The 26,827-nt window shown below is 33.7% G+C and overlaps 1 long non-coding RNA gene across 1 annotated transcript; it reads right to left on the bottom strand.

Moving 5' to 3' along the window:
- Positions 1–4,949: 4,949 nt before the first annotated feature.
- Positions 4,950–16,433, bottom strand: LOC129532430 (uncharacterized). Its single transcript, XR_008678169.1, has 2 exons — positions 16,203–16,433; positions 4,950–5,508 (listed from the first exon to the last, which is right to left on the bottom strand). It is a non-coding gene; the product is annotated as an uncharacterized lncRNA (long non-coding RNA).
- Between the last annotated feature and the right edge of the window lie 10,394 nt (positions 16,434–26,827).

Here is a 26,827-nt window from a genome sequence, read left to right as displayed (position 1 = left end):
TGAAATTCTAAAAGAAAGTGTGTTCTTATGACACATTATTGACATAATTTTCCAAGCCAAAATGCAACTTTGGAAGATGTCAAAATCATACAGCCTCTTAAAAAACTCCCAGTCTCCATCTTTTATGACAAAATGCAACTGGTGCTAAGTATTACTTACTGTTGGTTATAATGTTACAAACTTTTGGAAGTTAAATATTTAGAATTTAAGTTCACTAAAGTGCAATAAGCATACCCTTTCAAAAGAAAAGTAGAAAAAGCAGATAAATCTATGTTCATTTATTCCTGTGTGGTTTTTATATTTAATTTTTTGCCTCCCTTAATCCATTGTTATAACCAGTAAAATGAGACAAAACAAAAAATAGTGCATCTAAAATATAAAGACTTCAAAAGACATTCTAGGAAATAAATTTTACAGTTGGAAGGAGGCTTACTGATTAGTAAGTCAAATTTATTTATTTTATCAGTGAGACAACTGAAGTACCAAAAGGTAAATACTTAGTGAAGTTCAGCTAAATTGTCAATGACATAGTCAGGGTAAGAAGTGGATTTTAGGTTTCCCAGACCAGGGAGATTCTTGCTAACCTTAATCAATATTATTAATTTTTATTGTATGTCCTATACAGTCTAGAACATTTCAAGTTAGTAGTTTATTCTATTGTCCTCTTTTTGTTTATTGATTATTTTAATGGTGATAAAAATTCCATCAATAAAGCTGATTTTCAACATTTATGATATTTAAACACAAACTTTTAAGTTAAGGCAAGTTGATTCTTTTTCAATTTATCTTACTATTTTTCCTAAAATGCATTTATTTATTGACCTTTCATGGGATTTGATAATGACACAACTTATTATTTATTGTCTGTGTTCTGCCTACTTCCAAAAAAAATCATAAGAAAATTGATGGCCTTAAAAACACATATCATGGAATGTAAAACCAGTAATTTCCAAGAAACAACAGAAAGTCCAAGTACTAAAGATAAATATAAAAATAATTATACCAGAAGAAAATGCTTTATTTAAAGTTATTTGAGCAAAATATTAATTTGAGCTTCCTGAGAGCCAAGAAGAAACAAGAAATGTGATGGTTCATAGAACTCTCATTTGACAAAAAGAGAGTATGTCTCATTTTATTTTGTCTTAGGAAAGTCAAATCTAAAACATACAAGTTTTACCAATGTTTTTGTGATTTTACTTTTTCCTTTTATCTGTTTCTTTTTTTTTAGCATGACCCTCATAAAAATAATTAATCACATAAATATAAGAAAACGAATAACATAAGGCATGCCATCATTTTATAGTCATTTTTGCTCATTTATATTTTAATATTTAATGTAAATATTTTGTTCATATTTTCTACATAGCTTCTAGATAAAAGTAATGGCATAATTTTAAAATTATCCTACATTGTTGTATATCATTCTATAAAGGCAATTTTGTGGAGAGCCATGATACTAAGATGGAGGTTTGTAGCTTTCTGCTGCCATACAATTATGATTAAAGTGCATATAGCAAGGAATAATTATATTTTATAAAAAGGAATACAAAAGCATAAGTAAAATTCACTTAAAGTTTTCCCATGAAGAAAAGACATTTTTCTGTCTAAACATATTATACAAACTTTTTGATTTTTAAAAGTAGAAAGAACCTTTTTCATTAAGAGCTGAATACTTGCAACTTTTTGTGTGTTAGCACATTTGTCAATTATAAATTGGAGAAACTAATTTTTACAATGTTTGTACAACTCAAAATGTTCACATAATTTTTTTCAAAAGTTTAAAAGCAATTATCATAATATAACAAAACAAAGGATTTTAAAGATAATATTTTAAATTGTTAAGCCAAAAAAAAGTTTATGCTTCCAGTATCTGTATTCTCCAGAAGCTACCAAGGTAACAATAAAGCTTCTTCCACTCTCCTAAACTTCATATAAGTCTCTCACATGCTTTTGGAGGGTCAGCTCTTTATTTGGAGCAGAGCTAAAAGTTTTCATTCACACTACTTCTGCTAAGCATTGTCTGTTTTCTCTCCTTCCCTTTATTACCCAACTCCTGAAATGCAAGCTCTTCACCACCTCAGCACTACCAGAACTACTCACCAGAGCATTTTTATACAAAGGTCTTTCCAGAATCCCAACCTTACACTTTGTTGAGTTCCTGAATTCCAAAGCAGTCTACCATAACTTTCTTGATATTTCACTTTCGTAACTATCTTCTCTTTCTTGTTTTTCTTTTCTTAGACTGCTGCCTTCCCATTACGGAAGTTCACGTTTTTGTTCTTGATAACTACAATTTTAGCTTAGCAGTTTTATTAAATCATCCATTTTAATAGATTTTGCTTCTTTTTCTGATTATTTCTAAATGTAGAACACCATTTGTGACCCACTGGCTTTGTCTCTGTGCCTGTTCTCAGCAGCTTACAAAACAAGTCTATGTAAAGGAAGCTCATACTCAATGTATCCCTCAGATACTACTTTCCTTCCAAAAATGCTACTTTCCTTCCAAAACATACACTTGTTTCAGACAGCTTCATTTCAGCCAAAGGTATTGGCATTATCAATCTCTTAAAAATAGAAAGCTTAACTCATTTTTTAAAATCTCTCATTTAAAACTAAATTTAATATTGATATCTATCCAAATATATCAGAAATAAGAAAATTCACACAATCTAATTTAAACCAAATCACCACAGTTGAGCACAGAACTTCCCAAATGTAATAAAGACTAGTTTACTAACTTCCAAGTTACTCCTTTATTTCATTTTATAGGAGTAATATTCATATTCCCATATTGGTTATTCAGAATTTTTTCTCTCCATACAATTTCATAATCTTCATTTTACCCTATTTTTTAGTGAATGATCTCAGATACCCCTATAGGAAGAAGATTAAAACATGGAACCATAAAAGAAATAATGACCTTGATTGTCTCAGGCACCGATCATGATTTATTGGTCAAAGACTGAATTTTGGTATCAGACTAAATTATATATAAGTATTACCAGTTATGGAAGCTTAAACTTTCTTACTCCCAAGACGAGTGCATTTTCTGTTGTATTTCCCTTACTTGCAATATTGTATTTTTTCCATATCTGTTAGGAAATTTCTTTCCATATGTAATAAACTACCCAGCTAGGGAGTCTTAAACAAATAAGGGTTTGTTTTTGTTGTATAATAAGTCTGGAGAAGAGCAGTTACTGGCACTGGTTGAGTGACATAGTGAAGTGACCCCCAGGCTTCAGATGTTCTCCTGGCAGGCTCCAGTTATCACATCTGCATTCCAACAAGAAGAAGCAAAAACAGTGGGTGGGGGTGCTGTCTCAGGAAAGCAACAAGCTTCCCAGGAATCACACAGCTGACTTTCACTTCCATGTCATCATTCAGAACTCTTCTGTGAAGTTTCTCCAACTGAAAGTTGTCTGGGAATGAAGATTAAGTCAACCAAACATACCCATATTGTTCTTTCTGTATATCTGAATATTATGATTGTTCAAAGCTTACCTAAAATCTCACCTCCTCTATGAAAACTTCTTCAGTGCAGCTGACCACACATATCTCTAATCTTTGTAGATTTTCATTTCAACTACAAAAGTCCCATACAATATACCACTAATATTTTTGTGCTCTAATAATTTTCTTTATTATTTAAAAATTTTTTTTGGAGACAGTGTCATTCTGTTGCCCAGGTTGGAGTGCAATGGCATGATCTTGGCTCATTACAACCTCTCCCTCCACAGTTCAAGTGATTCTCCTGCCTCAGCCTCCCGAGTATGTGGGACTACAGGCATGTGATGCCAAGCCCGCCTAGTTTGTTTTTTTTTTGTTTTTGTTTTTTTTTTTTTTTTGTATTTTCAGTAGAGACGGGGTTTCAACATACTGGCCAAGCTGGTCTCCAACTCCTGACCTCAAATGATCTGCCCACCTCGGCCTCCCAAAGTGCTGAGATTACAGGTATGAGCCACAGTGCCCAGCCAATATTTCTCATTTAATGTTTTATTTTCTCAAAATTTAAATGTGAATTCAGGGTAGAGGCTGTGTTGTAATCCTTTTTTCTGTCTACACACAACACGGCACTGTGCTAAGCACACAGTGGTGCTCCATATGATTTGGGGAACTAGATTCAGGCAAATTCAAATCTGAAATCAGGAACCACTAATTTCTTATTGTGTAATTCTAAACAAGAAAATTTGCCTCTCTAAATTTTTCTTTCTCTATAAATGTGTAAGAAAATAAAAGAATACATCATGGGAAATAGGAGAACTCAATATATGCATGGAACATATATGCCTAATACACATTATTTTCCTTTATCAATGTTTAATTATAATTGATAGCAAAAGTATTTACATATGCTTTCTATAAAATATGATATGCAGAATTTGCATTTTCAGGAACCAGAGACTCACAATTTTAAAAATTAATTTCTTTGGAATTCACTCTATGAGAAAATTAAAAAACAAAAGCTTCGTTTTCCTTAAGAATAAAATGTATTTCAATTTCATTTAGCATTTAGTTCAAGACTACTAAATATAGCTAATATTTTTTAATATTTATAGTTTTTTGTTTGTTTCTTTTTTGCTACAATGAGCTCAAGGATTTTATCTGGAAGCTGTGCTTGCCAAGAAAACAGTCTTACTTACAGAATATGTTTATTTGTGGGAGAATGGTAAATATTATGGTGTGGGGAGGTAACAAAATCACTTCTCCAAGTTCCTTTTTAGGGTCATCTATTTTATAATCCTACATGTTTTTATTAGTGTGACCTTTCTATTAAGATTTATTTTTTTAGAAAGTTGCTGGATGATGGTGAGGAAAATTCAAATGTATGTAAATATTATTGGGGAAAAATTGTAAAGGGGCTTAACATGACTCTTTTTAAAGAAAATAAATTTTAACTAAATTATTAATAGTTATTATTTAAATTAAATCCTTAGAAACATAAAGAAAAATACAAGAGAATTTTAAAAAGTTTTATTATGGAATTATTCAAATATACATGAAGGCAGGTAAAATATAGTACACCTGATATTTTCATAGAGAAAGAAAGAAAGAAAGAAAGAGAAAGAAAGTAAGAAAGAAGGAGGAAGAGGAAGGGGAAGGGGAAGGGGAAGAGGAAGAAGAGGAAGAGGAAGAAGATGGAGGAGGAGGAGAGGGAGGGAGGAAGGAAGGAAGGAAGGAGAAGAGGAGAGAAAAGAAAGGAAGGAAGGAAGGAAGGAAGGAAACCTAGTAGCAATAAACATTTATTATCTCAGTATCTGTGGGTTGGAAATATCTCAGCTGTGTGGTTTTGACTGAGTCACTCATGAGGCTCCACTCAAGCAAGATGTTGGCTTGGGCTGCAGTCATCTGAAGTATGACCAGGCCTGGAGGATCCACTTCCAAGGTGTTCCTCTCACATGGCTGTCAGCAGGAGGGCTCAGTTTTTCAGTGGTTGTTGGCAGGCTGATTCGGTTCCTTACCACATAGGGTTACTGGAATGTCCTCATGACATACATGGCCACTGCTTTCCTACAGAGCAAGAGAGATAAGAAAGAAGACAAAGAGGAAGGCACCATGCTTTTTAATGACTTAGTGTTGGAGATCACACATTGTCACTTCTGTCACATTCTATTTATTAGGAGTAAGTCACTAAACGTTGCTCACATTCAAGAAGAGAGGAATTAGTCTCCACTTGTTGAAAAGAAGATTATCAAAGAATTTTTAGACAAATTTTTAAATCAACTCATCCACTTCCCTCTCACCATTCCAACTATTTTGAAGAATATTCTGGTAAGCACACTATTTCACCCATGAATACTTCACCATGTGTGTCTCAAAATCATGAAAAAAGTAACTATTCCTCAGTGTCATCAAAAATCTAACCAGTATTCAAATTTCTCTGATTTTTTTCATAAAATTTTTAACAATTGGTTTGGTTTGTTAGAATTCAAAATAGACCACCAATTGCATTTAGCACCTTTTGAAGTAGTGTCAAATCCTCCTTAGATTAGCCAATTTGAAATATACTTACAATCAGACAAAGATAAAAGATATTCATACACTGCTTTGTTTCTACACTGTTTATTGTTCTTTTTATAAGAAACACTCAAGGAGTAAGAAAACAGATTTTCCTAGGTTACCTTTGAACCTGGAATTTGTGTTACCACTTTGATGATATTCCTAATAAGCCACAGGTGTACACTACAGGAGCAAGTAGAAACAGAGACAGGGATATGATGACAGTTAATTGTCATAACCTATTTATCCCAAGGAACACTTATACATCTGTTACATATTTAGGTATTTGCTACTTGTCGTTTTTTTGTGTGATTTTTGAGCAGAGAAACATCTATAACTAAAGCACCGTAAAAAGGAATAATGCTATCAAGGGGCTTTAGAGAAGCATGACAAAGGAAGTGCAGCTTTTTGTGTGTTGGAAATGAATGGCTCCATTCATTTCAAAAGGGATTTTGTTTTATATGTACTGTATTGGGTTTGGGCACTAAACACTTGACTCCCATTTCAGAATGAATTAGTTTGTTAAATGCAGGTATTTAAATAGAATAGAAACTCTAACAATGAATTTCTTCAGTAAGTACTTTTATCTTATTGTATAAAATATTTTATAGTGTTATCCTTTTCTTTCAGTAATATGTGTATATATGTATGCATTTCAACTTCCATTTTAAGTCAAATATTTTTTATTTTTATTGTATTTATAAATTTGTTACACTTCTAAATCACTATTAACGACAGTCATATTTTTATAAGTACAATTATAGGTAATCTTGCATAAATGATATTCTATTATAAATGTTCAAAATAAAAAAATTGAAAAGTTCGTTGCTGACTATATGCTAGCTGCATATGAGAAATGTGGATTTAATCATATACTGAAATTAATATTTAACAATTTAGAACACATTTTGAAATATTTAAAATATTCATTGTAGGTGGTTGTTTCTCCAAAGACATTCCCACTTTTCCATTTAAATGCCAAATGTGTGTTCTGATATTGCATTTTCAGTGTATACATTTTACATTAATAAGTATCTAACTAATAAATTGCTTCATTATTCATTACTATATGAATTGGCAAGTTTCCTATGACAAACGTTCTGTAGCTGATTTTTGCCTGTTATTCAACCAAATGTCAAGAATATAATTACTAGTAAATTTAAACTACTGTTCAACTTTAATTCACAAAGCACAACTCTTAATACTAAGAAATGTACACAAACAAGACTCCTGTTCATAGCTGGCATTAAACATCGAGAGCTGTTGACTTTGTTATCTTGATCCAATTTTTAATGCTTGCTGTTAAGTCTCTCTTTCTTTCTTTCTCCTTTCTTTTTCTTTCTTTTCTTTCTCTTCCTTTTTTTCTTTTCTTTCCTTTTCTCTTCTTATTTTTTCTTCCTTTCTTTTTTTAAATTTCCAAACCACCAGAGGATGATTTCCTTAAGAATGTTCTCTCAGGTATGTTCAGAATATTAATTAGGCCCATCTATTCCTGTCGGGTAATAACAATGTCCATGGGCTGAATGGATGCTGTGACCTGTGAAAGAACTATTCACATGCTTTAGTCTGCCCTAGCACATTCTTTAACAAGTGAACATAGACCTTTTTCACAGTCATCCTAAATGTTTCAACTGTGTGCTTTATGTTTGCTTCTTGCATCTCCAACCATACAGCTTTTTCTTCCTCTCTTTCAGGGAAGACTTCCTTGCACTACTCATTTAAATGTATCTGCCTTTATGACTACATTACTGCCATACCTATGGGGCTTCTTACTGTATTTGCCTATAACTGGAGGAGAGTTTAAAGAAATTAAATTTATTTAGACTAAATCTTCTGGGGGATGTAAAAATATCTTAAATAATTAGCAGTAATTAAAAAGGATCTATTCAGACTGGATAAAAGGTAAACAGAGTGGTTGCTTAAATATAATCATTTAAGTATAGTGGTTAGTTGGCTTAGTTTTTCCATTTGCGTGTGTTATTTAACCTCCTGTTGGCAAATAACTTCAAAAGAAGAAAAAGCATTGACTTTTGTTTATTCAGTTGGTGCAAAAGTAATTGCTGTTTTTGCCATTACTTTCAATGACAATTACTTTTGCACCAACTTAGTGGCATAATTTTTTGACTCATAAGTGCTATTAACAAATTGGTATTGTTAAAAAATTAATTATTTTTAATGTAGATGTTGCAACTAACACTGGATATAATATCAAGAAAACAATACCTGAGTAAAATCTAGGGTTTTTTTTTTTTTAATTTTTAGTGCGGACCTGACGGAAAGGTATTATGGTTATATTTTCCTATAAGTTTTATTCTGACATTTCTCTACCTCAATTAGCTATTCTTTTTGTGTATTAAAAGGATTAAATATTTAACTATTCTCAAAGTCCTCCTTAAATTGTTTCAAATTAGAACTTGTCTTATGAGTGGTCAGAGTAGATAGATTATGTTTTTATGCAGAAACATTTACCAGCACCTGTTAGTATATATATATATATACTATATATATGCATAAAGGTAGTTTTCTAAGTATTTATTCATGCATATATGAGTACACACACACAGAGATTTGTGCAAAACAAATACACATAATTTTCTTTTTTTTTTTTTTAACAGTTTACAGTTTAGTAGATTGGGCAACCACATATGTTGTGCTTTGAGGAGGACATAAAGGAAGACATCTAAAACAGAAACTCTATCATTTGGTATTTTAGTGTTATAGTTCCATTCTTCAGAACTTTATGTGAAACCATATTTTATTTTAAATATGATCGGTTAACATATTTAAAAAATGATAACCAGCCTATGAAAAAATACAAAATGAAATAAAATGGACTGGGAAAAAGAGTGAAAAAGACAGAAAGGAGTATAGAAAATACTGAAAAAATACATGGCAGTCCAAAGATACATTTTTGCAAGGGCCGTTCAAACTCAGTCATCCTATGATAGTCAAAAATATGTATAATGATTTTTGGTGCAAAAATATCACCACGAAGATCAGAGCATGATATTATTGATGTTAAGCTTACAGATTTGATCTTTTATAAGACATACAATTTCACTCATGTGTAACTGCCTACTCAGCCATTTTCCAAATGCATAAGAAATACAAAATTAAAAAACAAAAACAAAATTGCAGATGAATTCATTTTATAATGATGGTGGGTTTGTTACACAACCTTTATATACAGAAGAGAATATATTACTTGAAAGTGTACATAGTCTTGGTTTTTGGGAAACAAATAATGTTTGCATCATTCTGGACTGCAGAAAGCATTAAGGGTTAGCCAGAAAAATCTGGGTTTAGAAAATGGTTCTGCTAATACATTGACTGAGAGAACTTCACGTCACCAAATAGGAGTCTTTACAAGAAGAATAATAATACATTCCTTGAGGAACAGTTGTGAGAATATAACCTAAGTGTAATAACATTATAAAATAACTATCTCAGGGAAAGAAAGTCTTAACATTTTCATGTAATTAGTTTTGTGTAATATTGCTAAATAGAAAAATTGCTACCTTCAAAATATAGAAAAATACCTCTCAGGAAGATGTAATAAAGACATAATAAAAAACTTTAATGAATGTGAAACACAATATAGCACAAAAAGCAAATATATAGTGTTTGGACTATATTTAGAAAGTGAGAATTCTAGGTTATGTCAGCATGTAAAGTCCCTGTATTTTATACAGGAACTGCAGGTTGCATTCCCCTCCCAGCTGGTATGGAAGGTCATTGTATACTATTTTGTTCCTCTTTCTCTGGGATCTATTGCTTGTGCTGACTTCCATCCTGTACCTGTCCATACCAGATATACCCACCAAGATGCACCAAGCCTGCCAGGAGAACCTTCTGGTTAAGTACCATCTCATCTTTTCATAATAATTGGTCTTCATTTCTAGCAGTTCTTTCATTTAATAACAACAAAAATAACCTCATTAATAATATTTAAATTAATACATTATTATCAAAGTACTAGATTCCATAGTTTAGTTTTATGTCCTTAACTGTCTAGGCGTATTTTGTTATTTACATTGAAAAAAGTACTTACATCTAATTATACACTGCCATTCTATAATTTATACTTGCAAACTCTGAGAATAGATTTAATGAGTATAAATATCCAATAGAGTCCCACTGTGCTGTAAATAAAATAATAATTTTAATATATCATAATATTCTATTAGCATGAGAGACCTTAAAATATGAATAAAGATATGCTAAAATTACATTATTATAATTTGATACCATGACAAAAGAAAGCATCTGACTTAGAAACTTTTTTAGAAGGTTTTGTGTGTATAATTTCATGGAGGGAACTAAAACAAATCAGGTTATCATGCTCAGGATTTTGAGTAGGTGATTTTCAGGCATCAGTTTACAAATGGGATGCCACAAAAATAAGGTGACACATGAATTATTGACATTATGGCTCAGTTATAGGTAATCAATTTTTACCTCATCATAAATGTAGGAAAAATTATGTGAAATAAAAAGAATACTAAGCTACTGGATAAGGTGGCTTTTAAAGAATGTTTGGGAGTTAGGCATAAAGAAAACTAGCTTTCAAGTATACCTCAAATTCTTGTAAGTTTTGCCAGAGAGTATTAGTTTGGATTTTGAGGATTTCTGACGCTAATGACAAACTATATAATTCCTCTGACTTTCGAAAGGCTTACTCTCAGCTAAAATAATAAAATTGTATTTTTAATCTAGAAATTTCTCTAAAGCGACCTGTTCTAGTATAGATAAGCCTGGTCTTATTGATGAGCTTCTAATGACTTATATTAACTAATCAATGGTAATATTGTTCCATATCAGTACTGGATCCTATTCTCTTGATGTCCAGCAATATGATGTCCAGCTCCATTCTGGAATATACATATTTTATACTATTTTATTTTTTTGTCATCTTTTTAAAACATTATAATTGTTGTAAGGTAGCTATACCCCAATACAGATTACAATCTTGAAGATGTAGTGACAAAATGAACACACAACCAAAAATTGGCTTTCTTGCTGACCTTAAGAGAGTGATATAAATTATTTTGCAATTTTTATCACTCTCTTAAGTTCAGCAAAGAAAGCCAATTTTCTGTCATAACTTTTCCTTATGAATTTCATAAAAATGAGCAGTTTTCAAATATAAAGATATAATGTGGTACAGAAGAAAGACTGAAATCAAAGTGGAAATCCTGGTTTGTCACTTACTGATCCTATATTTTTAAGAACATTATTTAAACTCTTCAAGCCTATTTTTTCCTCCAAAGTAAGATCAGTATTACTCATAATTCTCTGACTCCAGGAAAATAAATAGGCAAGTTATTTAAAATTTGTATACTATGATAATTATAATATTTATCTTGCAAAGTTGTTATGAATATGCAATCAAATGAGATCTATAACAGTGTCTGGAAAAAACAAATTTCTCCATAAATGGTTATGTTTTTTTAAATGTTGAGTGGTACTTTTCCTTGTTAATAGGGCTCCAAGGCAAAATAAGTGTTTTGAGCAGAGACCCAATGCATAAAAATGTTTGGAGTTTATTGAACCCAGAGCATGCCTCTGAAAAGTCTATCTATTAGCTCCTACTTCTAAAATCCTCAGAACTACTCAAGGCTCTTGACGGTCATAGTTCGTTTCTGTTGTGTGTTACCAAAGAACCTTGAACTTTAATTTTAAAATATAATTTACTAAGAAAAAATTCTGTAAATAATTTTACTCTGTACCTAACTAATGATTTACATACAAGAAAGACCAGATTATTGCACATGAAAGTTGTGTCCATCTGAATGTAATCTGTGTCTTTGGGATCTGGACACAAAGCCTGTGGACAATCAGGTAAAAATAACATTTTTTTAATGAAAAAGAAAGTTATATATGTAGTTTACAAAAACGAATACATATATATATATATATATATATATATATATGAATGAAAAAATTTTGAGTGGTGATCTATCCACATTTTGGATTTTCTTTAAATTTTCGTAAGATCACAAGGAAATATGGATGCCAAACTTCTGCTTCTGATAATATTAGAATAAGCATTTTGAACGAAACTTCGCACTGAGAATCACAAGAAAGACTAGATAAAACACTTTTAAAAAATCTGCTGAAATACCTCAGAGAAGTAAGAAGACAGTGAAGGTTCACAAAACTTAAATTCAGGAAAAGAAGGATTCCCAGACTGATAAGCATTGTGTTGAGGAGATGTCATTTTCCATTAGAGGCATCTGCTGATGACTGAGAAGTTAATAACCTAATGAATACTTTGACTAGCTTCCAAACTAGGAAGATGAATTCCAGCGTCTACCAAGAGAGAATATTTTGGTAAACATTCTCATAAATACACTCTGAAATAGGACCCTGAAAGGCTATTATCTAAGAATGAAGAGAAACTCAAAGTAGGCTCTCTACTGGAGCTGCTAAAGCCTAGCTTGAAAGCATCAAAAACTCTGAATGTAATTAAGTTAGCTGGAATTGTAAATGTCCTAACCACCCACCAGTATCAAGAGTAAATTATTTTTAGAAGATTTAATTAGCACTACAGTGTTTCATATAAATGACTGACTCTCAATGAAAACTAAATTATATACTCTGAGATAAAACAAATGAATGAAAGCCAAGAGAAAAAAGAGTCAATAGAAACAGCTCTATAGGATGTCAAGATAATGGAATACAGGGGAAAAACAAAATTGAAATCAACTAAACTTAATTAAGAAGATAAATAAGAAAATTGAAAAGCTTGTTAGGGAACTTAAAACCACAACAAATAACAAAACTGAAATTTTAGATGTGAAAATTATAGTAAGTAAATTATACCTGGAACTCAATGAAAGTTTTATTAGTGGCTAAAACAAAACTGGAGAGAGTGTTTATAAACTGGAAGATAAATCAAAAGAAAATATCTGGAATGAAGTCCTAACAGAAAGAGAACAAAAAAATGAAAGAGATAGATGTAAATATAGATATGAATAGATACAGAGAAAGAGAAAAGGAAAAGAGAGAGAGAGACATACCTAGACAGGAGGAAAGATAGAAGCAATACTTTAAAAGATAATTACAGGTATTGGGAATTTTCAAAAAATTGACCAAAAAACATCAAGTCACAGATTCAAAAAGCTTCACAAACACAAAATCCAAAAAGCTGGAACAGCATGTGAGCATACACACACACACACACACACACACACACACACACACACACAAACACACAGAGAGATTTGGATAATTCTATTAAAAGTTCTGAAAACCAATGACAGAAAGAAAATATTCAAATTATCTGGGGGAAAGCAGGAGGGATGACATAATATCTAAAAAGGAGCAACAATTAGAGTGACATCTGACTTCTCAATAAAGCCAGATGATAATAAAATATTTTCAAAGTACTGATGAAAATACCTATGTGCCAAGAATTCTATTTCCATGGAAAATATCCTTCAAAAATACATACGAATTATAGACATTGTCACAAAGAGAAAATATGAAAAAATTCATCACCAATAGATCTTCACTAAAGGTAATCATTTCACTCCAGATGCAACTTAGATATGCAGAAAGGAATAAAGAACAAAGAAAGAGGTAAAAGTATGGACAAATCTAAATTAATACAGATTATATAAAATAATAGAAACAGTGTCTAAAACATATATAGCATATAGAGAATGTCAAAATAAATGACAAGAATAGCGTGCAAGTTAGGAGAAAAATAAATGGAGTGAAAAGATTATAAGGTTTTTGCACTGTCCAGAAAGAGATTTATTATGTTCAATCACGCTGCTATTTTTAAAAAACTACAGAAGAAAGAAAACTAAAACTAAAAGAAATACAACTAAATATGAACAGTAATAGGAATAGTTAAGCCTCTTTTTATTTTTCTACTTCTTTTTAAACTTATATGAAGTAAATGGAGTGAAAGGGATATAAGGTTTTTGCATTGTCCATAAAGAGGGTAGATAGTTTTATTAGACTTTGATAAGTCAAGAATGAATGCTTTAATTCTAGTGTAAACACTAGCATTGTCTAAGTAGTGTATTTCTTACAAATGAATGAGACTTAGAATAACAAGGATTTAATCAGATGAAAATAACATAAGAAATTAAAGAAACAAAATAAGTTGAGCAAATACAAAATAAATATTCAAATAGTAGATTTAAATCCAAATTTAATTTGGATTTAAATAATAAACTAAATTTTCCATTTCCAAGCCAAAGATTGTCACACAAATTAAAAACAAAATGAATAAAAGAGTAGCAAAGAGCACACTCAGCACTAGTTCTAAATATCATTTTCCAATAATAGTAACTAAAGCTTCTTAGAGAAATGTCTGATTCCATGACTGAGCCAGGGAATATTGAGTGTGGAGCACCTTGCTTTGCCAGAAAGTAAGAAAGTGTTCAAAAACCAGAGAAAGACAGCATTTAAAAAGGACACAGGGGCTGATTGAAAAGAGTTCCTAGTGGTCAAAACTGAAGCAATTTGAGCTACAAAATAAATAATGCACTGTTGTATTAATGATTACAAATACAAAAAATTACCAGATTTAATCAATGTTTTCTTATACCAATTTGTTTTATTTGGCCAATTATTGAAGCTATTATAATTTTTAAAATTACCTCACTGTCCATTGACAAATGGCTTCCATGGTCAAAGAACAATGTAATACAACTCAAGAAAAAAAAACACAACAAATGTAATATGATTACTGGCTTAAGTACAGGCACATACAAAGACTTGCAAAGATTTTTAAAAATGGAATACGAAGAACTGAGACCAAGTCAGAATATCGTAGCTAAATGAAATACCTGCTAGATAAACCTAAGAATTGTGTGAGAAACAGAACCTGTAAGATATGTTAAAAAAACAAAAATTTCAAATAAGAAGGTAGCTCTGATATGTTATTTGTAATGATGTCTTTTACACAAGAAATAAAGCGGGAGACAATTGCACTTTTAGATTAAAACTCTTGGTTCTTTGTACGTCTATGAACCAGAGGCCTAAGTATATACTTTTAATTTCAAGCAAATATCTTGAACACATCATGGGCACAAATCTTTTTGTAAATGTTGTGAGAGAGAAAAGAAAAGAAGGAAGTATTAAATGTTAAAAGTATTTTTAAAATTCTTACAGAAAGCAACATGACTTAGATACAATATTTTGCATTCATTCAACTACTGTTTATTGAGATCTACTATGTGCTAGGTAATGTCCTAAGTGTTTGGGATAATTTAAAGATCTCACCTTTATAGAACTCACATTCCAGCAGGGAAAGACATGAAATAATCCGTATACATAATCAATTAATAATCTCATATGTTAGAAGCTGATGACTGCAATTGAAAAAGAAATAGTATAGGTAAAAGTAATTGGGAGTGTATCAGGAAAATGGTGGCGGGTGCAGATGAATAATTATGAACCCAGAATTTAGGAGATAGTGTTAAGCACAGAAAGAACTTCAGAAAAACTTCAAGAGACAGAGGTTGATTGTGCCTGGGAGTTAGCAAATGATTTTATATAAGAACAAAATATTAAAAAAAGCTTTGAAGTTTTTAAGTCTACGAGATTGGGGACTTAGTGCCACTTTCACTAAAAGAAAGAAATCATTATGAGCATTTAATTTAAAGCTAAAATTGATGAAATTGATTAGGACAACCTAAAAGTGTGGTACCATCTAGAGATATCCAGATGAATTTTTAAATATTTAGAGAAAACAGTGGGAGTCACAAGGACAACTGGCAATGAAAGAAACTAAAATAGAGAATAAGGTACAATATTTTATAAAATGATTTTTAGGATTTTCTAGTAAAGCCTTAAAAAGTCAATTTGCAAATTAGAAATGATCTTTTGGTATCTGTATTTTTGGATGAGTAAAATTAAGCTAAAATCTAGATCCAAACTGAAGGTCAAGCCTTAGAAAAGGTGTGATATTATTCATTAATCAAATAAGCATATATGAACTTATGCATACATAAATATTACATGCCTGTATATGCATATGTGCATTTTAGAGGCAAATATACAAACATGCCAAAGTGTCTGTTTTTAAGAATGAATTGTCTTCACAACTCAACCGATATGGAATATTTTTTCCAAGATTATATGCTCCACAGGTATGAGAGAATTACCTAGAATTTCTAACATGCTGTAGAATTAGACATCTTGAAGGAGATTTATGTTGACTTTCTGCTTGTTTGTTTATTTACCTTTATTTTCCAGCTCCACCACTAGATTACAATCTTCTTGAGGAAAAAGGCTTCTTTTATCTTCGTTCTTTGTCTTCTTTCTGCCCTCTGCACCATGCCTAATGGATAATAAGTATCCATTGTTTAAAGGAATCAGTTAGTAAAATTAATTAGTTGGGACAATATATTCTCCAGTAGTTATTCTCTTTTTTTCTTGTTCTTGTATGATTTCAAATCTGTTACTGAGACTACTTGCCATCATGTTCAGTGCTGACGTCTACAAAAGAAGTAATTAGTACAATATTTGTTCACATATAAGACATCATTTTTGTCTCCTTGCTTCATGTAACCTGTCAGACAGAGCAGGGGAAGTTTTACATTCAATTGCTCTGTATTCCCCAATACACACTAGGAGAAGGAAAAAAGCCATATTTAATAGCAGACGTCTACTCTTAACATAAACCTATATAAGATCATATTAATTGAAAACTGTAGAACATACTGAAATCTCCAGACGCCATTTAGAAATAGAAAATAATTATAATTAAGGTATTTAATTAATATCAGTTTAATATTGAATATAATCTTGATATTAAATGTAATTAAATATTAAGTGAAACTTCCTTAGTTACACCTACACTTATAACCTATGCTCATGAAAACCTGCTGATCTATTGTACCTCTATGTACTACTGGGCCGGAGAAGCATGGTATGAGTGTATCGTGATTAATGGTAATTGAAACTTCCTTAAACTATCCCTTTACTACTCACCCTTCCCATTTCAAGTTCCAGCAGAAGGTTTCCAAGCTTGAGCATGACTACTCGCATATTTGGTTTAATTCATTATGTTTTAATTCAGAAGATTGTTTTACAATCATCCGGAATTCTTTCTAATAAATGATAATCCATGAATATGGTTGAACTCCACTATACTCTGATGATGTTATAAGAAATTATTCAAGTTTCTGTTGCTATGTAACAACCCACCCCAAAATTAATTCTATGAATTGACTGAGTTCAGTATGTGGATCTTGCTTGGGGTCTCTCATGTGGTTACAGTCAGATGGCAGCACAGGAGTCATCTGAAAGCTTGACTGGGCTGCATATCTGAGATGGTTTCTTCTCTCACATGTCTAGTGCTTCAGCTGAGAAGGCTAGAATACTAGGAGACAGACTGGGCATCTCCATCTCCCCATGCAGCTTTTTCATGTGGCTAGCTTGGACTTATTTACAGTATGGCAGTCTCAGATAGTGAGTCTTCTTGCCTGGTGGCTGGTTCCCCAAGAGTGCTCCTTCTAAGAGAGCAAGAAGGAAACTGCTAGGCTTCTTATGATCCACCCTTAAAGTCACATCGAGTTACTTTTACTGCCTTTTATTTATTTTATTTGGTCTGCCTAGATGCAATGTAGGAGGAGACTACACAAATATATTAATACCAGGAGCCATAGTTCTCTGGGGGCCACCTTTGAAAAGTTTATGCCATCTTTCATACCCTCTCAAGCCAAGAAAAGCAAACACAATCTACAAGACATGTATTTTGCCTTTGCCTCTTTTTTGTTTGTTTGTTTGTTTGTTTTTGGAGACAGGTTCTCACTCTGCTACCCAGGCTGTAGTGCAGTGGTGTAATCATAGCTCACTATAGCCTTGAACTCCTGGACGTAAGGGATCCTCCTGCCTCAGCCTCCTGAGTAGCTAGGACTATAGGTGTACACCACCTTGCCCATCTAATTTTTTAATTTTTTTGTAGAGATGGCATCTTGCTGTGTTGCCAGGCTGATCTTGAACTTCTGGCCTCAAGTGATCCTCTCAGCTTGGCCTCCCAAAGCAGTGGGTTTACAGGCATAAACCACTGCACTCTGCCTGCCTTTGCCTTTGACTATTTGCTTAACACTTTTAATTTTTGAATCAGCTTCAACAGCATTCTCTATTACATATCACAAAGAGTAACTTTCACACCAGGCACAAAAATGAGTGGTATGCAATAGACACTCTCTCTTTATGCCTAATTTATGCTGATTATTCTTTTTGTTCAGCACATTAATATTTGGAAGAATTCATGGTATCTTAATTAAAATGTTATTTGAAACTCAAAGTATTTCAAAGTATACTTACTGAATACTTATTATGTGCCAGAAACCATGCTAAGTGCTAGGGATACGCCAATTAACATAAGACTATTCTATCTTCAGAGAGCTTAGAATGAGGACAGGCAGAGCAGGCAGCTTCCACATTTCAATATCCCCTTGCACAGATTCTCATATAGTTATCCAAAACTCTTTTTCTCAAACCCTCACATTTTGTCTGAAATCTCCTTCAGGCTGAAAAGAAACCATCTTTCAGGTTCCAAGAAGAGTTTAGCAAATGAAACAGTACAAGTGATAAATGTTAACTGTTGTTCCTTCTTTCCTTCCCCTACATGATTTCAGGTGGGATTTATTAAGAGAAGATGTATTTCTTCTTCTAGGTCATGAAGAACATTTTTTCTTTATCTGTATCCTCCAAGGAAGCTCGTGGTGAAATAGATAAAATGTCAGAAATAATTAAGAAAAATGCAGGGGTATCCAACAATCTAAAATTACACCTTTTGGTGATGCCTAGTTTTTATCTCCTTGGTCCCTTGACAGGTATAAACACCAACTTATCACATCCTTTAGATGGTGGTGTGTAAAATCAATGTTGATGAACACCTGGTGCAGTGAACAGGGAGGATGAAAAGGAAATTCTCTTAGAAAGCAGAGGTCATGGGTTCTAGAAGGTCAATGTACACTATGTGATCAATACAGAATCTAGAATCCCTCAGAATTATTGCATTAAAAGACACCTAAATCTCTTCAATCATTTTACTAGGTTCAATCACACCTCTATTTTATCACTTTTTTAACCTACTATTTTCTGTAACTACAAAAATTGCTGTTTTAAACATTTGTTTCAGTATTTTTTTTCAGTAGTAGGTGTTTAAATCAGTATGGTAGTAAACTCAAAACACGGACAACGTGGACCCCTGTATCAGAAAAGTGATATCTCACAGTTATGAGCCTCTCTTTTGTAAAGACCTTGAACATATTTTTCTATCTCAGTTAAAATCCTCCTACTCTAGATATACAAACTAGTTTTAATGAAGTGCACTTAAGAATCAGTTTTTTTCCCAATGGGCCATAATAAATAGATATGGACCATTTATTACTATACTATTAATTATTTAAAATACATGCTACTAAAGTCTTTGAACAAGTAAATAAAAAATATCTGTAACTACATTAATTCGCCTAATGCTTTTAATTACCCATTAGTAGTGGTAGTTATAATAAAACAGATAAAAACTTTTAAATATACCAGTGTCAAGTAATGCTAAATATTTTTGTATAACCTTAATTGTTCTAATAACAATTGGAACTGTTCTTATTTCTACAATGTGGATGTAAAAATAAGGCATAGAGCAAAAAAATAATTTTTCCATGTTCTCTCAGGAGGAAGTAGAAAAATTGGGTTTAAATCTCATCCTGTGAGACTCATATTATGGAGTGTTAGGGAGGGTAACTTGTTTCCCACTCCTGATGTTTTCATCCATGGGGAAGAGGGCCTACTAAAGTGACAGTACTGGCCCATCTCCCCTACTCCCTGCCATTCACTTCCCCCTCTTATAAAGGAGTGACTTACCAAATTAACAAGTTTGGAAAGGTAAGAAAGTTTCCCACAGTAAGAATAAATTTAGCTCTGCTCTTCTAAGCCATATAGTTTAGATAGGGCAGAGTTATCCTTGAACTAATTATGTCTTTGGATGGATAAATATGTGTAATTCTGGAGTATGACATTAGGTATTTCATTTGCCTACAGATAGAAACTACATTCTCTAATATTATGTATATAAATACTAAAGGTCTCTAATGGGCCTTAGCTTTCCCTTTCTGGTAAAGTTGGATAAGGAAGAATTACTGACTTCCTAAAGATACCAGCAATCCTGAGGCCTTTTCTGAATCACAATTCCAATAAATGGAACCCAAAATAACATTTTATTGATCTCACATCAAAGTTGCAGTTTTTATTCGCAAATACATTTTTCTTTTTTTTGAGACGGAGTTTCACTGTTGGTGTGGTGCCTAAGCTGGAGTGCAGTGGCGCTATCTTGGCTCACTGCAAGCTGTGCCTCCCGGATTCAAGCGATTCTCCTGCCTCAGCTTCCCGTGTAGTTGGGATTACAGGCGCCCACCACCACGCCCCGCTAATTTTTTGTATGTTTATTTGAGACGGGCTTCACCATGTTGGGCAGGCTGGTCTCGAACTTCTTACGTCAGATGATCTGGCCACCTCCCAAACTGCTGAGGTTACAGGCATGAGCCACCGTGCCCGGCCTGCAAATACATTTTTGTATACATTCTGTAATATCTTGGATACCTCACACACAAAAATTTCATAAGTGAGAAAGTAAAAACTACAGCTTTGTGCCTAGAGAGATATAGATTAGATATGTAACTAAGACTATCTGTAATTGTAAAATGCATTTTGAGGTAATCCAGACCACATTAATGTGTTCACCTTCAAAATTCTAAAAAGTTTAATTTCAGGTTTTTATTTGGTGACCATGAGATGAAAAACTATATGGAACATTTTTAATGAAATGCATTTACCATTTTAAATGAAATATCTTCTAAAAGATATTTTGGAAATTTAAAATAAATGTGCTTTAAATAACAATTTGATTTAAAATATATTTTTGAAATTTGATTTTGCATATATAGGTAAGTATTAAAGTTTCTATTTTATATACATAAAATCTAACATACTGCTATTTAATATGGATTTGATGATACATGTCAATATTCTGCCATATTATAATTTGTTGAGGTTACATTTAAATATACATAGCTGTATTTGCCATTTTTGTTGCTCTTATTTTGTCCATTCCTCTGTCCATGGGGTGTTAGAAAGTGGAAGTGGAGTCCAGGCATTCTAAAAGGCAGGTTCTACATGAGCCATCATCTGAGCATATAGTGAAAAGAAAAGGTTGTCTTAGCAACTGGAACAAAATTAATGCTCTCAAACTCTGATTTCCACTCAGGTAACCATTTAGTTCTGCGGTTTTCAGATATACTTTGATAATAAAAGTCAGGTCTCTCTCTTATTGCCAGCAGAAATTTATCAGCTGATGCCCCTTTTATTTTTTATTTAGGAATTGGGTTCCTCAATTTGTAATTTTACTTGTGGTACTTGGACTATACAACAAAACTTTCAATTATCACAGCTGAGAATTTTCAATACACTTAAATTACAATTTAATCTGTAAATCAAAGTGTTTGAAAATGCACAATGGAGTATTATTTACCATAAAAAGGAATGAGTTTCTGTCATTTGCTACAACATGGATGGAACTGGAGTCATTATGTTAAGTGAAATAAGCCAGGCACAGAAAGACAAACATCACATGTTCTCACCTATTTGTGGAATCTAAAAATCAAAACAATTGAACTCATGGAGATACAGAATAGAAGGATAGTTTGAAACAGAAAATTAAAAATTTTTATCTCCTGTGTTCTAATCCAACATGTTTATTAATTCTAATATTTAAATCTTTTTCTGACTTGATGAATATGTTATTTGTAAAAAGTTTGTCAACTATAAAATAGTTAAAAAAGAAAATAAAAAATGATCTAAAAATCCATCACTCAATTATTTTGTAATATTTTGTTTCAGTCTCTTTCTTCTTGCATATTTTGGGATGGTGACCTATTTTTCCTTCTTTTACTCTTTATGCTGTCTCTCAGAAATCTGCTGCTTAATAATTTATTGTATCATTATACTATTTTGTAAAGGCAATGTAATGTTACATCAGTATTACTGATGTACTTGTGATATATTTGAATTAATGTACTATTGTTAATATGTACTATTGCACTATTTTTAATTTAAAATCATTGTGAGAGGTGACAGCGTGCTGGCAGCCCTCACAGCCCTCGCTGGCTCTCAGCACCTCCTCTGCCTGGGCTCCCACTTTGGCAGCACTTGAGGAGTCCTTCAGCCCGCCGCTGCACTGTGGGAGCCCCTTTCTAGGGTGGCCAAGGCCAGAGCCGGCTCCCTCAGCTTGCAGGGAGGTGTGGAGGGAGAGACGCGGGCAGGAACCGGGGCTGCATGCAGTGCTTGTGGGCCAGCTCGAGTTCCGGGTGGGTGTGGGCTCGGCGGCCCCGCACTCGGAGTGGCCGGCTGGCCCTGCCGGCCCCAGGAAATGAGGGGCTTAGCATGCGGGCCAGCGGCTGCAGAGGGTGTGCTGGGTCCCCCAGCAGTGCCAGCCCACCGGCGCTGTGCTGGATTTCTCACCGAGCCTTAGCTGCCTCCCTGCGGGGCACGGCTCGGGACCTGCAGCCCGCCATGCCTGAGCCTCCCCGCCACCGCCTCCATGGGCTCCTGTGCGGCCGGAGCCTCCCTGACGAGCGCTGCCCTCTGCTCTAAGGCGCCAAGTCCCATCGACCACCCAAGGGCTGGGGAGTGCAGGCGCACGGCGGGGGACTGGCAGGTAGCTCCACCTGCAGTCCCGGTGCGGGATCCACTGGGGGAAGCCAGCTGGGCTCCTGAGTCTGGTGGGGACTTGGAGAACCTTTGTGTCTAGCTAAGGGATTGTAAATACACCAATCGGCACTCTGTATCTAGGTTGGTAAACACACCAATCAGCACCCTGTGTCTAGCTCAGGGTTTGTGAATGCACCAATTGACACTCTGTATCTAGCTACTCTGGTGGGGACTTGGAGAACCTTTGTGTCCACACTCTATATCTAGCTTATCTAGTGGGGACGTGGAGAACCTTTGTGTCTAGCTCAGGGATTGTAAACACACCAATCAGTGCCGTGTCAAAACAGACCACTGGGCTCTCTGTAAAATGGACCAATCAGCAGGATGTGGGTGGGGCCAGATAAGAGAATAAAAGCAGGCTGCCTGAGACAGCAGTGGCAATCCGCTGGGGTCTCCTTCCACACTGTGGTAGCTTTGTTCTTTTGCTCCTTGCAATAAATCTTGCTGCTGCTCACTCTTGGGGTCCACACTGCCTTTATGAGCTGCAACACTCATCACGAAGGTCTGCAGCTTCACTCCTGAAGCCAGGGAGACCACGAACCCACCGGGAGGAACAAACAACTCCAGACAGGCCGCCTTAAGAGCTGTAACACTCACCAGGAAGGTCTGCAGCTTCACTCCTGAGCCAGGGAGACTACGAACCCCACCAGAAGGAAGAAACTCCAAATACATCCGAGCATCAGAGGGAAGAAACTCCAGACACGCCACCTTTAAGAACTGTAACACTCACTGCGAGGGTCCGCGGCTTCATTCTTGAAGTCAGTGAGACCAAGAACCCACCAATTCCGGACACAATTGTATATAAATCATTTTCTGTCTCTGATTATTCCATAAAAGTACATTCTTTCAAGTGGAATACTGGATCAATCGTGTGGTATTTTTCAGTTTTGCTTACATATTATCAAATTATTCTTTAGATTCTGGAATATGTTTAGAGTCTGGAAAGTTTTCACCAATTGTGCTTATTTCATGAAAATAAGAAAGCTTCAGTATCTTCAAACTCTATTCAACACTGGAATTTTCCAATACAATAGTTTCAGTGAGAGCATTTTGATATTCACTTATTAGTGAGGTTAAACTTTTTTATACTTTATTAAATATTTATATTGATGTTTATGTTAATTGTATATACCTAGCCCTTATCCACTCTTTTGTTAATGTTTTCTATTTTAATATTTTTTCAATTTCTAACTTAAACTTTTTTTTAATCGGGTGGAAGTCAAATTAATTTCCCCCCTTGCTAGTGTCATGTCATCTTTGCACTTTGAGAATTCTTTTAAAACCTAATAATAGAAAAAAGATTAAAAGGGGGTAAAAAGGATTAAAAATGGACTTTTGGGCCAGGCACAGTGGCTCATACCTATAATCCCAAACTTTGTGAGGCTGAGACAGTAGGACTGCTTGAACCCAGGAGTTCAAGATCGGCCTAGGCAACATGGAGAGACCCTGTCTCTACAAAAAATTTTAAAATTAGCCAGGCATAGTGGCATGCATCTGTGGTCCCAGCTACTTGGGAGGCCGAGGCAGGAAGATCACTTGAGCTCAGGAGGTCAAGGTTGCAGTAAACGGTGTTTACACCACTGCATTCCAACCTGTGTGGCAGAGTGAGGTTGGAATGCAGTGGTCCCAGCACAGTTCTCTGCAGCCTTGTCTCAAAAAAAAAAAAAAAAAAGAAATTTTATTTATTATTTTATTAACTTCTTAATATTTAGAGTGTTTACAATGAGCATGCATTTGTGAAATAATTTTGTAATTGCAATAATATAAATTTGTGTCATAATTTGGAAAGAGGTTATATGAAGAAAGCATCAGAAAAAAATAAAATTGATAGTTAAAACAAAAATAAAGGTTTCAAATCAAAATGATGAATAGAACATATTCATAAATTATGAAAAAATCTAAAAACATAAAACCTGCTTAAGTTTTCAGTCTGTATTTTAGAAATTAATAGAGTATAAGAGAAAAGCAAATAACTATGGTGATCATGGCTTTTTTTTTTTTAACTTTATACTATCCTAGGTTCTATTAAAAGAAAGAAATTAACAAAAATATTTTGTGGAGTATAATGCAAGCTACCTAGAACCCTTGATTATGAAGTTCTTGGTAGGTTCATTTTCAGAACAGCAGAAAATTCACCATAAAGTTAACAGTTTAAAATTTAATTAATTCAAATGAAAATATTTTTAAAATAAAAACCATCTCATGACTTTCTAAACATAGTCTTGCTCAGTTAAGATTATTTGTTTTATTTTACTCGGTTAAGTAAAAATAAGTATTATTATACAAGAATTGTAAGGGCAGACACAGTGGCTTAGGCTTATAATCCCAGCACTTCGGGAAGCTGAGACGAGAAGATCTCTTGAGCCCAGGAGTTCGAGACCAACCTAGGCAACACAGGGAGACCTCATCTCTACAAAAAAAAATAAATAAATAAAATAAAAGTAACTGTGGTTCCAGCTACTCAGAAGGCTGAGCTGGAATAATCACTTGAGCCTGGGAGATTGAGGCTGCAGTGAGCCGTGATCATGCCACTGTGCTGCAGCCTGCGTGACAGAGAACAACTGTCTCAGAAAAATAATAATAATAGTGATACACTCAGAATGTGTCAAAGTATGAAATTCAACTTTGCTTTTTATCTATGCCTATGAAATAACACTATTCTTATTGAATGGTTAAGTATACTGAGGAACAGACTGATAGTCTACATGGATATTTGAAACTTGTGTGTATAACACACCTAAACCTACATGACAATTCCAACTCTGTATTTGTAAAACTAATACACAAACATAAGAAAAAAATAAACTATGGTGGTCAACATTATTTTACTTTATAAAATAAAATAAAATCTGAAATGTACTGATGGCAAAAGAAAAAAAAATTTAAAGGCGGCTGTGGTTTTTGAAATTTTGAAAGCTATAGTTTTTTCACTAATATTCATAGGCTTAGTGCTGGCAGCCCTTGTTGTCATTTGCTCTTTCTAAATTTTACTCAGGGATAACTGAGTCCAGGGCACAGAGAATTAAGTAAAAATAAATTATTTTTTAAAATAACTTAAATAAATCATCCCTGAGCAGTAGCTCCAGAGGCTTTTTTGATAAGAAATAGTCAATTTGAACTTTTCCTAATTGGTTTTCTTTGGAGGAGTCTTATTTGCTTGATTCACATGTTGTACCATGTTCCAAACAGGTATTATTGTGAAGTGGCTGATGTTAGAATTCATGACATATGGTTGTGTGATTGCATTTTTTTTTTTGTAAAATATTTGTGGCAGAGTTTTTAAAGCACCTTTATGTGGTGAGAGTAGTGACACTATGAAATAAAACTATGCTTATTTTTTGAAATTCAGTTTCCCAGATGTTTAGTTCTAGAAGAGAATTGAAGCCTGAATTTTGTTTTTGAGGTTTCCAAATTCTCCTCTGGTAATTTACCATCCCAACCACACATTGGAGAGTAATGGCCAGTACATCCTATTGCAAAGGTGCATTACTCAACCCTTTGGTGACCACTGAATATCTTCTAGACTGTCTTCATAGTACCCCAAAAGAGAGAAATGGCCCACCTGCATAATCCTGGGAAATTCTAAAAACAACTATAGGAAAGACAGTAATTTATGTACTGAATGCTCCTCTGTCCTATTCGGCACATTTTTTAGAGTATGTCATTTTCTAAAGCACTTTGACAGGTCACCTTTAATGAAATCAAAGCTTTTAAGGGGAAAGGAGTGATGACATTGCAGCCCTAATATTCTCTCTCTTCCAGATGGGCATAGTGTTAGCTGCTTAACTTAGCACAGTATTAGCTGCAAGATGCATGAGTTCCAAAATGATTCTAAGTGTTCATTTAACATGAGGCTTCCTTTGAGAAAAGGCTGCCAGTGGTGCATAATTGTGCCAAATGTGCAGCAGTTTCATAATGTGGGCTGTAATCCACTAGGAACTAAATCCTGCTATTACTCTCTTTAGGGAGACTTCTAAAATCCTACTCTTCTTATTGTCAATAGTAACCTGGAGTAGTTAGAGGTTACTGGAAATCTCCTTTAAAAATTGCTGCACATATGTTGAAGCTTTCTTAATGTAAGTCACAG

The sequence above is a fragment of the Gorilla gorilla genome, chromosome 2, assembly GCF_029281585.2.
Source record: "Gorilla gorilla gorilla isolate KB3781 chromosome 2, NHGRI_mGorGor1-v2.1_pri, whole genome shotgun sequence".
NCBI lineage: Eukaryota > Metazoa > Chordata > Mammalia > Primates > Hominidae > Gorilla > Gorilla gorilla.
Note: the sequence above shows the minus strand (reverse complement) of the source record. Positions and strands in the feature narration are given on the sequence as shown.